We start from the raw sequence: 15139 nt of genomic DNA, 5'->3' as shown, positions 1-15139 counted from the left end.
TGAAAGTTCTGAGCCCCACATCAGGCTCCCCAGCCCAGCAGTCAGGCACCAGAAAGACAAACATCCAGAGCATTTGGCTTTGAAGGCCAGCAGGGCTTGATTGCAGGGGACCCACAGGACTGTAGGAGAGACTTCACTCTTAAAGGGAGCACACAGAATCTCATGCACACTGGGACCTAGGGCAAAAGCAGTAATGTAATAGCAGCCTGGGCCAGACCTACCTGCAGGTCTTGGAGTATCTCCTAGAGAGGTGGTGGGGGGGTGGCTGTGGCTCACCCTGGGGACACAGACAGTAGTTTCAGACGTATTTGAAAACATTCAACCATGTGAACTCTGCTGCTGGAGGCTGCCATCTTGGCCCATTAGTGCCAAGACCTGGCCCCATCCTACAGACTCTAGACAGCAGTGCTGGAATGCCTCAGGCCAAACAACTAACTGGGCAGGGACACAGCCCAACCCATCAGCAGACAGGCTGCCTAAAGACTTCCTGAGCCCACAGTGACCTCTAGACATGTCTCTAGACACAGCCCTGCCCACCAGAGGGTGAAGATCCGGCTTTACCAATCAGTGGGCAGGCACTGGCCCTTTCTGTCAGGAAGCCTGCACTAGCCTCTAGACCAGCCTCACCTATGATGGGGTAGACACCAGAAGTAAGAAAACTACAATCCCATGGCCTGCAGACAGAGTCTGCCAACAGCTGGCCAGACCCTATTCAGGGAACAGCTGGGCCCTGGCCATGCCCAATAGCAGGTCAACAGAACCTTTGGGACACCCCAGACCCCATACCCAACTGTCAGGAACTGCCCCCTCCCAAGGATCTGAAACTAGCTCTGGGATCCCTGGGCCCTGCAGCCAGACTCCAGGAAACAGCTCTGCCTGCCAGTGGTCTGGCACTAACCCCAGGATCTGGTTTCACCTGCCAGTGGGTGGGCAACAGCTCCAGAGCCTCTGGAACTCTGACTGTACCCACCAGTGAGCCAGCTCTAGTCATGGGGCTCCCTAGTGTTCTGCAACCAGCCACCTGGTGACCAGGCTAAACAGTAGTCAGCAACATACACACAAGGCAGGTCCTGGCAACCAAACAGACCAGGGGCCATATAAGCCTACCAGACCATCCTATGTCATCAGCCCACCACAACAGAAGGACTCATGCAGCCTTCTTAGAGGGAACCCCTAGAGCATATAGCTTGGTTGATGAGAGGGGAGTGTACTCCTGGGATGCATAGGACATCTCCTACAGAAGGCCACTTCTCCAAGGTTGAGAAATGTAAATAACCTACCATAAAAATACCAATAGCAACTTAGACAAAATGAGGTGGCAGAGGAATATGTTCCAGATGAAGGAACAACATAAAACCCCTTAAGAAGAACTAAATTAAGTGGAGATAGGCAATCTATCTGATAAGGAATTCAGACTAGTGATCATAAAGATGATCAAAGAACTTGGGAGGAGAATGGATGCACAGAGGAAGTTAGAATTTTTTTTAACAAAGAGTTAGAAAACAAAGAACAAGTTAACAGATGAAGAATACAATAACTAAAGTGAAAAATCAATATTGAAGGAATCAATATTAGACTAAGTGATACATTAGAACCTATCAGTGAGCTGGAAGACAGAGTAGTGGAAACCACTGTTCCTGGAAGAAAAAAAAAAAAAGAAATGAGGACAGTTTAAGAGACTTCTGGGACAACCACAAGCACACTAATATTTGCTTATAGAGGTCCCAGAAAGAGAAGAGAGAAAGAAAGTGTCTCAGAAAATATTTGAAGAGAGAATAGCTGAAAAACTCCCTAACTTGGTAAAGGAAACAGTCACACAAGTCCAGGAAGTGCAGAGAATCCCAATAGGATTAACCCAAATAGGAATACACCAAGATACATCATAATCAAAATGACAAAAATTAAAGATAAAGAGAGAATATTAAAAGCAGCAAGGGAAAAGCAACAAATAACATATGAGGGAACTTCCATAAGGCTATCCTCTGGTATTTGTCAGCAGAAACTCTGCAGGCAAGAATAGAGTGGCACAATATATTTATACTGATGAAAGGGAAAAACCTACAGCCAAGAATACTCTACCCAACAAGGCTCTCATTCAGATTAGATGGAGAAATCAAAAGATTTACAGACAAGCAAAAGCTAAAAGAATTCAGCACCACCAAACCAGCTTTACAACAAATGTTAAAGGAACTTCTCTAGGTGAAAAACAAAAGGCCACAATAAGAAATAAGAAAATTATGAAATGAAAAAGCTCACCAGTCAAGGCAAACATATAGTAAAGGTAGGAGATCATCTACACAGAAAGCTAGTAGGGAGGTTAAAAGACAAAGTTATTAAAAATCATCTGTATCCACAAGGAGTTAAGGGATATACAAAACAGATGTAAAATATGACATCAAAAACAGTATTCCCGAGGGGAGGAGAGCATAAATGCAGGGTAGTTAAAACACATTTGAAATTAAGAGATCAACAACTTAGAACAATCACATATACATATAGAATGCTATACAAAAATGTCATGGTATCCACAAATCAAAAATCTATAATAGATATACACACAAAAAAAGAAAAAGAAATCCAAACAACACTAAAAACAGCCATCAAATCACAAGAGAGTAGAACAAAAGAACAAAGGGGAAAAAGACCTACAAAACTATCCAAAACAATAAACAAAATGGCAGTAAGAACCTACATATCAATAATTACCTTAAGTATATATGGACTAAATGCTCCAAACAAAAGAAACAGAGACTGAATGGATACAAAAACAAGATCCATATATATGCTGCCTACAAGCAACTCACTTCAGATCTAGAGACATATACAGACATAAAGTGAGGGAACAGAAAACAGGGTATTCCGTGCAAATAGAAATCAAAATAAAGCCAGAGTAGCAAATCTCATATCAGATAAAATAGACTTTAAAATGAAAACTGTTGCAAGGAACAAAGAAGGACACTACATAATAGTCAAGGGATCAATCCTAGAAGAAGATATAACAATTGTAAATATATATGCAACCAACAAAGGAGTACCTCAATATATAAGGCAAATGTTAGCAGACATAAGAGGAGAAATCAACAGTAACACAGTAATAGTAGGGGATTTTAACACCCCACTTACATCAATGGACAGATCATCCAGACAGAAAATCAATAAGGGAACATAGGCCTTAAATAACACATTAGACCAAATGGACTTAATTGATATATATAAAGCATTCCATCTGAAACACACAGAATACACATTCTTTTCAAGTGCACATGGAGCATTCTCCAGGATAGATTTCAAGCTAGGCCACAAAACAAGCCTCAGCATGCTTAAAAAGACTGAAATCATATCAAGCACCTTTTCTGACCATGATGCTATGAGACTAGAAGTTAACTAAAAGGAAAAAAAACACAAACACATGTAGGCTATGTAATATGCTATTAAACGACCAATGTACCACTGAAGAAATCAAATAGGAACTCAAAAAATATCTAGAGACAAATGAAAATGAAAACATGATGATCCAAAACCTATGGAACACAGAAAAAAACAGTTCTAAGAGGGAAGTTTATAGCAATACAAGCTTACCTCGGGAAACAAGAAAAATCTCAGATAAACAACCTAATCTTTCACCTAACACATCAATAGAAAGAACAAACAAAACCCACAGTTAGTAGAAGAAAAGAAATTAGATCAGAGCAGAAATAAATGAAATAGAAACTAAAAAAATAGAGATGATCAATGAAACTAAAAGCTGTTTCTTTGAAACCATAAAATTGATAAACCTATAGCTAGACTGATCAAGAAAAAAAGGAGAGGATCCAAATAAAATCAGAAATTAAAAAGAACTTACAACTGACACCACAGAAATACAAAGGATCATAAGAGACTACTAAAAGCAACTATATGCCAATAAAATGGACAACCTGGAAGAAATGGACAAATTCTTAGAAAGGTAAAATCTCCCAAGACTGAACCAGGAAAATATAGAAAATATGAAAAAAATAATTACAAGTACTCAAATTGAATTTGTGATTTAAAAAAACTCCCAACAAACAAAAGTCCAGGACCAGATGACTTCACAGGTGAATACTATTAAACATTTAGTGAAGAGTAACACCTATACTCCTGAAAATATTCCAAAAATTTGCACAGGAAGTAGCACTTCCCAACTCATTCTATGAGGCCACCATCACCCTGATACCAAAAGCAGACAAAGATACCAAAAACAAAGAATATTACAGGTATCACTGTTGAACATAGGTATAAAAATCCTCAACAAAATACTAGCAAACCAAATCCAACACTACATTAAAAGTATCATACATCATGATCAAGTGGGATCAAGTATCCCAGGGATGCTAGGATTTCTTAATATTTGCAAATAAATCAGTGTGATACACTACATTAACAAATTGAAGAATAAAAAAATATATGTTCATCTCAACAGATTCAGAAAAACCTTTTGATAAAATTCAACATCCATTCCAGATAAAAACTCTCCAGAAAGTGGGCACAGAAGGACCATACCTCAACATAAAATAAAGGCCATATATGACAAACCCACAGCTAACATCACACTCAACAGTGAAAAGCTGAAAGCATTCCCTCTAAGATCAAGAACCAAGACAAGGTTGCCTACTCTTGCCACTTTTATTCAACATATTTTTGGAAGTCCAAGTCACAGCAATAAGAGAGGAAAGAGAAATAAAAGGAATCCAAATTGGAAAAGAAGTAGTAAAACTGTCAATTTTTCAGATGACGTGGTATTATACATAGAAAATCCTAAAGATGCTACCAGAAAACTACTAAAGCTCATCAATGAACTTGGTAAAGTTGCAGGATACTAAATTAATATACAGAAATCTCTTGAATTTCTATATACTAACTACAAAAGATGAGAAAGAGAAATTAAGGGAACAATCCCATTTACCATGGACTCAAAAAGAATAAAATACCTAGGAATAAACCTACCTAAGGAAGCAAAAGTCCTTCACTCTGAAAACTGTAAGATTCTGATAAAAGAAAGTGAAGATGACACAAACAGATGGAAAGATATACTGTGTTCTTGGATTGGAAGAATCAATATTGTCAAAATTACCATACTACCCAAGGCAATCTATAGATTCAATATAATTCATATGAACTTATGAACATAAGTTCATAATGCACAATGGCATTGTTCACAGAACTAGAACAAAAAATATTTTAATTTGTGTGAAAACACAAAAGACTCTGAATAGCCAAAACAATTTTGTGAAAGAAGAACACAGCTGAAGGAATCAGGCTCCCTGAGACTCTATACTACACTACAAAGCTACACTAATAAAAAAAGGTATGGTACTGGCATAAAAACAGACACATAGATCAATGGAACAGGATAGAAAGCCCAGCAATAAACCCACACACTTATGGTCAATTAAACTACGGCAAAAGAGGCAAGAATATACAATGGGGAAAAGACAGTTTCTTTACCACGTGGTGCTCGGAAAACTGGACAGCAACATGTAAAAGAATGAAATTAGAACATTCTCTAACAGCATATACAAAAATAAATTCAAAATGGATTAAAGACCTAAATGTAAGACCAGATACTATAAAACTCCTAAATGAAAACATAGGCAGAACACTCTGCAGTCTGACATAAATCACAGCAATATTTTGCAGGAATCCATCTCCTAAAGTAATGGAAATAAAAGCAAAAATAAACAAATGGGACCTAATTAAAGTGAAAAGCTTTTGCACAGCAAAGGAAACAATCAACAAAATGAAAAGACAACGTACAGAATTGTAGAAAACATTTGCAAACAATGCAACTGACAAGGGCTTAATTTCGAAAATATGCAAACATCTCATATAGCTCAATACCAAAAAAACAAACAACCCAATCAAAAAATGGGCAGAAAACCTAAATAGACATTTCTCCAAAGAAGACATACAGATGACCAAAAGCATATGAAAAGATGCTGCACATTGCTAATTTTTAGAGAACGGTAAAGTAAAACTACAATGAGGTAGCACCTCACACCGGTTGAATGGCCATCATCAAAAAGTGTACAAATAGTAAATGCTGCAGAGGATGTAGAGAAACGGGAAATCTTCTACAGTGTTGGTGGGAATAGAAATTGGTGAAGCCATTATGTAGAACAGTATGGAAGTTACTTTAAAAACTAAAAATAGAGTTACCATTTGATCCAGCAATCCCACTCCTGGGCATGTATCCAGAAAAGATGAAAACTCTAATTCAAAAGATACATGCACCCCAGTATTCATAGCAGCACTATTTACAATAGCCAAGACATGGAAGCAACCTAAGTGTCCACTGACAGATGAATGGATAAAGAATAAGTGGTACATATACAATGGAATATTACTCAGCCATAAAAAAAGAATGAAATAATGCCATTTGCACCTACATGGATGGACCTAGAGATTATTATACTAGGTGAAGTAAGTCAGACAGAGAAAGACAAAACCTTATGAGATCACTTCTATGTGAAATCTTAAAAAAAATGATACAAAATAACTTATTTTAAAAAGAGAAATAGACTAATATAGAAAATCAACTTATTGTTACCAATGGGGGAAGGGAGAAGAGGGATAAATTAAGAGTTTGGGATTTACAGATACACACTGCTATATATAAAATAGATAAACAAGGGCCTCCTGTATGGCACAGGGAACTATATTCAATATCTTGTTATAACCTATAATGGAAAAGAATCTGAAAAAGAATATATTTAAATATCTGAATCACTTTGCTGTATACGTGAAACTAACACAACATTATAAATCAACAATACTTCAATAAAAAACCATAATATAAAAGGAAAAAATATATAAGTATAAGATTCACTGTGGGGGAAGGGCAAATGACCAATAAACATAGTAAGATATTCAAATTCTTTAACAGAGAAATATGAATCAAAACAATGGGCTAGTATTTTCACAAAATATTTGGCATAGGTAAGAAACAATAAAAACATCTAGTGTCACAACATTTTTGGAAAAACAGTATTTATTTGCCCCACCAAAATCTAGTTTTAGAAAATATCCTAAAAATATTATATAAGGATTTATTTCTAAAGATGGTTATTCAATATTTTTGTAGGCAGCACACTCAAAACAATTCTCATGCCTATCTACAGCAGTATTTGAATAAATGATAGTAGTGTATCTATACTAAGAATATGCTAAAAGAGAAAATGAATAAATAGATTGAGAGTGAATTAATGCTGTATTAATTGACTTGTAGAGATATCCATAATACATTAAGTAAATAAGCAATTAAAGAATTGTTATATAATGCCATATATTTATATGAGATAAATCTATATATGCATAATATGTTTCAGCAAAGAGAAAAGTATGGATGTATCCATATGAAAAGGTTGTTACCTGTTGGTTGAGGGTTAGTTGTTTATTCCTTTAAAAAATACAACTTATTCAAAGAATTCAGTAAAATAAAAAGGAACATAATGATATTAATTGAGGCTTTTCTTTGAAAGTCAAAAAGTCTTCTGGTCCACTGGTGAGGCTTTCTCCTTTTCTTTAAACATCTTCCATGTTTCTGGTGTAGCAAAGGGTGGGGTGGTAGGAAAAGTTTGTCCTACATGCAATCAATATAAAAGTATATTGAAGAAAGTTTTAAAACAGTAAGCAAACCCACTAAAAGTCAGTTAGATTTTTATTATCATTATGAGCTGGCAATTCTAAGCAATATCAGTGATATTGCCTCTCCCTGCCAGAGGGTCCACTATTACCCCCACTATCAACAACCACTTTTCCATGTTCCACCTTTAGTTAAGAAAGTAAACTAATATAATGTTACATGGCAGTTACATCTCAATAGAAAAAGAAATGTTAGTCTGGGTAACTAATTTACTAATCTGTAGCTTCTATCATATCTCAATTTTAGAAAACTTTTCTCTACTTAATCCTTTGCTATTAACAAAGAATGTGTGTGTGTGTGTGTGCCTGTGTGCGTTTGTGTGTTTTTAAATGTACATATTGAATGGGTTTTGTGTATGTGTGTGTGTATATATATATATATATATATATATATATATGTATGTGTGTATTTTTGTGTGTATATACATATTCTGGGGTGACATTTAGTAACTATTATGAACAGCACTTTTCTTTAGTTAAATCTACTTTCATCACAATAGAAATATATATTCACAAAAAAGGAAATATCCTCAAGAGGGTTAATAGAATCTCCAATTCTATCTCAAAAGGACAACCAATGTCAACCTCTTGGGGTGTAACATTCCTAAAGCAGATATTTCTTCCTTCTGATCTTTTTAGACTAAATATAAACAAATTCAACCATTTCAAAATTCAGTTACATGGCTTTCTAAATGTTCTTAAATATGCATTATCCTGTGTTGTGCTATTTATCAAATTAGTAACTTGACTTCATATGTATTCCAAATAGCTTGAGTTTTATAAAGTACTATATGCACTCAATATAGACATAAATATTCTCAAATACGCCATTTTGAAATTTTGTATGATGTATATTTTATGCATATCTAATTTGAGAATTCAAAGGAAGAAAGAAATCTTTATTGACCATTTAGATCTTCTTGCCTTGTAAACGTTGGTTTTCCATTATATGTGAAACTGAAGAACTAATAGTGCTTAGATAAATCAATAAACACTCAGAAAATGTTTTCTTCAAATTTGAGTGGTATTCTCTTTACAATATTAAACCTTAACTGTTATGAATCTCTTCTTGGAATACTAGTTTTCATTTTTTTCCCCAACAGTGAAACACTGTCTTAAAATGGCTTTTTAAATAAGAAGCCAAATAGGATAAACAGATACAATTGCAGTTGTTATGGGGGAATGGTTGGGTGGCTACCCTGACCTGCTACTCCTTTTCTCCCTAAGGCCACATCCAAGAGAGTCCCTGAGGCACTTTCTCAAAATCTCTATGGGTCTCCTGGGCAGTATTTTAGTATTTTACTATGGATGAAATGTATGCCATATGAAGGAATCACTTCAATGACTTATATAATTCTGAAGAATATTTGAGAAACATTGAAATAATAGGAATAGCATATTATTTTAATAATATGAATATTACTGTTTTCTTTTATTGTTCCAGCTGGAGACTGTGGTCAGGAGACATTTGTGGTCAGGAAACACTCAGATAAAGGAGACTAAAGTTTAAACTATGTGATAATCAATATATTCTACATGATAAAATAGTTTATAAAATTCTATAAAGATGCATTTTGTATCATAAATCATGTATTTTAAGAATTACATTTCATAATTTACACTGAAAATACTATCATATATATATATAACATATCAAATTCTTCTTTGCAAAATAATGAAATTTTTCCACATTATAAATCACAGAATATTTAGTGAAAAACTAGCAGCACATATCAGCAAAGCAAATATGCCTCAAATCTCAATCAGCTGTTTTAGAATCACATAGCTCCCATTAAGAGAGTTCATCCACAATATTCCCTAATCTCGTTGCCTCCATATTTTATTTTATTGTTAATTATCTATTTCTGAGGGAGAAGACTTGAATCCAAATCACAAAATAATTGTCTCAATTACTTTCATTTTATTTTATAAAATGAAAACATATTTTATAAGCTGAAAGTTCCCATAATCGTAGCTTATTAAACATAGCGGTTCTAATAGAATCCAGTATTATAGTAGGGTAGGTTTTACTACATGTTAATTTCTGTTTCTTTATATACTCATAGCTCCTAGAAAAGAGAATATTTTGAGCATGCCTCATTAATTGTCTGTTGGTTTGGTTACTGGTCCTTTTAAATTCTGTCCGATCATTCCCTCACAATGCCCTGACCAGCACATGAAAAGTAAGCAAGAAATAACAAAACCTTTTCTGGGCACTTGCACTCCTTCTTGCCTTCCTGACTTCCTGACAAAGAGATTTCTGTCTCAGTAGTTTAGCTTGTGTACTTCTGTATCTGTGTCTTTATGTGGCATTTCTTCAGTCTTCCTTTTTGACTTTTTTTTTTTTTTTTGCGGTACGCGGGCCTCTCACTGTTGTGCCCCCTCCCGTTGCGGAGCACAGGCTCCGGACGCGCAGGCTCAGCGGCCACGGCTCACGGGCCCAGCCGCTCCGTAGCATGTGGGATCTTCCCGGACCGGGGCACGAACCCGTGCCCCTGCATCGGCAGGCGGACTCTCAACCACTGCAACACCAGGGAAGCCCCCTTTTTGACTTTTTAAGCTTGGTCTTTCTACTTGGTTTTGCCTGTGTCTCTCTCTCTCTGTTGTTATTGTATTTTTTTTTTTTTTTGTCTTTGTAGTCATGGGTCAGAAACAACTAATTTTATCCCTCCCATACTGTGAGTGCTAGACTCAAATGTGCAGCTGCCTACTACCTTCATTGTCTCAGCTCTCCCTCAGACATATCAGACTCGAGATGTCCAGAACTAAACCTAATATCTTTCTGCCTGATTCTGCTCTCCCACTGTACCGTCTCTAATGGTGAGTTATAGAAACATCCTACCAGTTAATTTTGACTCTTTCCTCTATATCAGTGCTGTATCTAATTGGACAACCCATCCACTGTTTCCAATGAATCCCCGACTTTCTCTTCTAGATGTTATTATAGAATAGCTTGATTCAATAATACATCATTTCATGTTTTATTTTTATTCAAAAAGAAGACAAAAATGACCATAGTAATTCCAAATCCAAATTCAGAATGAACTCAGTTTTTACTATAAAATATTAACATGCATTTAAAAAATTATAAACATTATTGTGTTGTTATTATAGAAAACTGAGCACTCTGTGAAGCCCATAAACAGGTGGATTTTTAATAGTACTACCTGAATATCATGATTATGTATTTTTGCCTTATTTTTAAAAAATGCTTCTTCCCATGTGGGAGTGTTTCCAATCTTTGTTTTTCTGACCCATGTTTTCTAGAAAAGTGGCAGCTCATTCAATGGTCTGACCAAAATACCACAAAGTTTTGAATGTACTAAACTGGTTGTGTTTTTTGTTTGAGTTCTGCAGTAGATTTTGTTTTTGAGTGGAAAGAGAAGTTAGATGGTGTAGAGAAGGGAGTTTACAATTTCTTAGTTATGTGAGAAATCTGAAAGCAGCTTGACTAAATAAAATACATTTCTCAAATATCTTTTTCTTCATTTTCCAGTTCCACTGCATAGGCCAAACTACCACAAGGCTATTTGACACATGAAAGAACTTTCTCTGCCTAAGGGGAAGGAAATGGGATTCAAGTGAACCATGAGGGAGTTGATTTGCTACTCTACAGTGTTTATAAGGCAGAGGAAGAAATTTAGTAGTTTAGAGATCAGGTTTATAATGACCACCTCCAGAGAAACTTTGAACTTTTTAAAAAAAATTTATTACCACTTTTAAGTATCTCTTCTTCTAAAAAGCTCAAAGCCTCCAGACAGAACTTTATGTAGAAGTGCATATTATATATTTAGGAATTTGAGAAAGAAAATGGTGTAAAGCATGGAAGAAGACTGGAGGGACTCCTATTCTAGATGACATCAATGATAGCAACCTATCCAATTAAGTTCTCATTTCCAGAGAGCACAGAGGTCACTGGAGGTTTTCTTTTTTCCTGATGGTCCATCAGAATAGAAAAGATAGTGCTCACCCTTCATTAATTAAAACAAAACAAAACAAACTTAGTTGGACATGAATATGAATTTTAAAATCCAAAGAAATCACTTTTTATTATTGCTTTCAAATATTAAACTGAATACACAAGTTTGTCACTATCAGAGTTTTAAAGAAATCATTAAATGAGGAAGAAAGTTCAACAGAAATATTTTATGCACTAATTTATTAGAATCATAAACATTTCTTTCTTTTAGCTTTCATTGTTTATACATTGATGATAGGCTGTTAAAGTATAACTTAATCACAGGATTTAGCTTTAAGAGGATATATAGTAAAATCATTTAAATATGCTAGTGTGTCTTTTTCCTATCACCTTACTTTCTTCTTTTAGAGGTAATATAATGCTTATACTCTACAGTTTACAGTTTTCCAGATAGATGCCTTACCAAGTAAAGAATCCATTTTACTGTAGTATACAGAGTTCTATCTTTAAAAAAAATGGCAAGGCAGTTTTAATAACTCCATCAGCCACATTCTTATTTAAAATCATAGGATGACTTTTATTTAGTGTCCAGTTCCTGGCAGTGTTCCTTGATCACAATCTAATTATTTTGCATTTGTCTTCTCTGAGTTTGCATTTATCTCCTGAACCCAGTCACCAAAACAATCTAAATTTTTTAACCTATTTACCAGCTTTCACTTTTTTCTCTCCATTTTTAATATAATTTGTTAACAGACTAATCTCCTTTCAGTAGGTTTTAAAAATTATTATTAACATGCTTTGTGATTCATATTGCCTAAATACTGTATGACTGTAAAATGAATTCTTGAACGTGTTATACATGTAATTTATTTTAAAGTTGAACATTTCTTTTGGTGAATCATCATCTGGTGATTCTGTTCTACTTTTGTCATTAGTAAATTAACAGTGATACTTTTGGAATATTTTTCTGTATAAATAAAAGAAGTAGATTAATTATAGTAATATATAATTAAGAATTTGCTTTTATCCAATTTAAAATATTTAGTGTTCTTTTAAACCTATACTTCTTAACATTTTAATTAAAAAAAATTCTTTTTAGAGGTGCTATGAAAACCAAAAATGGGTATTTTGGAAGATTTTGAATATATCCAAGGAATCTGGTTTCTAACTTCCATCTGTAATAATGTCAAAGCACTGTCTGGTTAAAACTCCCCCATAAGATGGGGTTAAATTCGGTGGCTATGCAATTCTCATGACCTTTTTCAGATACTGGAGATAACTTAGTCATTTTCCATTTCTCAGCTATAATATTTCTTTTGAATATTGTGAACTTTTAAAAAATGTCACTAAAATGTTAACTATTTTTTTTTCTTCACACATTTGTGGATTTTGACTATATGAACATGGGTGTGAAAAAGTCTATTGCAAATATCTTTAACAAACTCTATTTCTCAACTTATAGATAATGCTGTTTCACACTTCAATGCATGATTTATGGCATTGAATAATCTATGATCTAGTCTTCTGAAAGGACATAGAAAAACATCTCTGGTTTCCTTTTTTATTCATTTTTATTTGTTTAACGTAACTCATTTTTTACTCTTAACATTATTACTGTGTTGTTCATATACTTTTTGGATGATTTTGTTAAACTCTAGGAGGGTGTGAATAATGTAACCATAAAATGGAAGAACCCCACAAAAGACAAATGTGATAGACTTATCCATCAAAAAGTAAAAACTTTTGTATGAAAAATAAACACATTTAAAATCTTCAGAAAGAAATAAAAATTATTATTATCAAATACTACAGATAGCTAACAGATGTGGATCATTTACTATGTGCCCACTTCTCTTCTAAGAACGACTCATTCGTCTCAGTGGAAAATGAAACCAATCACAAAACTATTAAGAGGCAGTGGTTGGTTCTAAATCTAGAAACGTATAGCTTGAGAGAACATGTCCTTAACCTCTCCACTAAGAGTTAAAAAAAATATAAAATTATTTCCATTATGAGTGAAGGAATTCAGAATATGCCACCCTAAAATAAGCCACTCTGGTGTACTGACTATTCTGAGTTAAAGGCACTTGAAAAATGGCAAATACAAAATAAATAAATAAATAAATAACACTCCAACTTTCCAAGCAGGATGTGAAATTTCCATGTGAAAGATGTCCTCCCTATATCAGAAGAAAAGTAACATTCTTATCATTAAGGATGAGATGCTGGGACTAAGAGAATTCTGTACAAGTAGACCTTGTTAAAATAATTCTTATCTCCCTTTAGCCTCTCCAAATAGGTTAGTTACTTTTCCACAATTGCCTCTCTTTTTTCAACCTAATATAAAAGCCTGTAGATTTTGCCATTTTCTTTTTTCACTCCTTATGAAGGGTCCCATGTCATGTAAAACTTGTATTAAATAAATTTGTATGATTCTTTCCTGTTGATCTGTCTTAAGCCAATTTAATTCTAAGGCCCAGTTTAAAAGAACTCTAGTTGGGTAAAGGTAGAATTTAGACTCCCCTGTACTAGTAACCAAAGAAAAATCATTAAAAGAACCTGATGATATTACACATCAATCAAGTTATCAGAAACTTTTTCTTCAAAAAGATACACAATGACAATAAAAATCTGATGAAAAAGATGACAGTATGAATCAGGCCTCTTAAAAAATTCAAAATATGAATTCCTCTGGCTAAGTAATTCTGTGTCTAATCATTTATCTTAAAAGTGAAAAACTGAAAACAGTACAAATTATATATATAAAGTAAGTGTAGAAGTAAAATATGACATAACAACACCGTGGCATATTATGCAGCCCTAAAATATGTTTTTGAAAAGTTTGAAGAGCCTAGGGGAAATCCTGATATTGTATAAATAGTGTAACCACTGCTACTTAACACAAAAACAAGCAAGCAGCAAGGGGCAACAATAATGAATCCCATAAAGGAATACATAGAACAATGATTAGGAAACATCTAGATATTTTAAAACTAAACAGATGTAGAAGATGAATCCCAACTTCTGTCAATTACGTTTCAGAATGTTTGTATAAACTCCTGAAAGTTTACAGGCTCTCTGACCTTGGTGCTGGATGTTGGGTGTGGCTGGATATTGAGTAGGAGAAATCTAAGCTATAGGCCTCCCATTAATCATAGGTGTGGGCCTACTTTTTATTACCTTTTGGTATGATAATAAATAGATATAAAGAATTATTTAAAAACTCCAGAATCTTGTAAAAGCAAATACAACACTTATTTGTAGGATTATTTTCAGTACTGAACAGATTTTTCTTTCCTAACTCCTAAAAATGAGCTAACAATGAAACATTACAAACCACTATCAGGAAGAATAAGCACATGTAAATAAAAGGAGAATTAGCACACTCAAAAACAATATATAATAAAACAATGTGATGAGACTTTAAAAATACATATGATGAGACTATAAAATACATATGATTAAACAAAAGATTTAACAGAAACCAGAATGAAAAATCTGGGAAACAGAAACACAAAGATTTTAAAGATTTCTAAAATACTCATAGACTTCTGATTT

The 15139-nt window shown here is 34.2% G+C and overlaps 1 protein-coding gene across 7 annotated transcripts in view; it reads left to right on the top strand.

The window, feature by feature from the left end:
• Positions 1–15139, top strand: part of STPG2 (sperm tail PG-rich repeat containing 2) — a 574187-nt gene that overhangs the window by 507222 nt on the left and 51826 nt on the right. The window lies entirely within an intron of this gene.

This window comes from Kogia breviceps, chromosome 6, assembly GCF_026419965.1.
Source record: "Kogia breviceps isolate mKogBre1 chromosome 6, mKogBre1 haplotype 1, whole genome shotgun sequence".
Lineage (NCBI taxonomy): Eukaryota > Metazoa > Chordata > Mammalia > Artiodactyla > Physeteridae > Kogia > Kogia breviceps.
The sequence above is the reverse complement of the archived record's forward strand: the minus strand, read 5'-3'. Positions and strand labels throughout refer to the sequence as shown.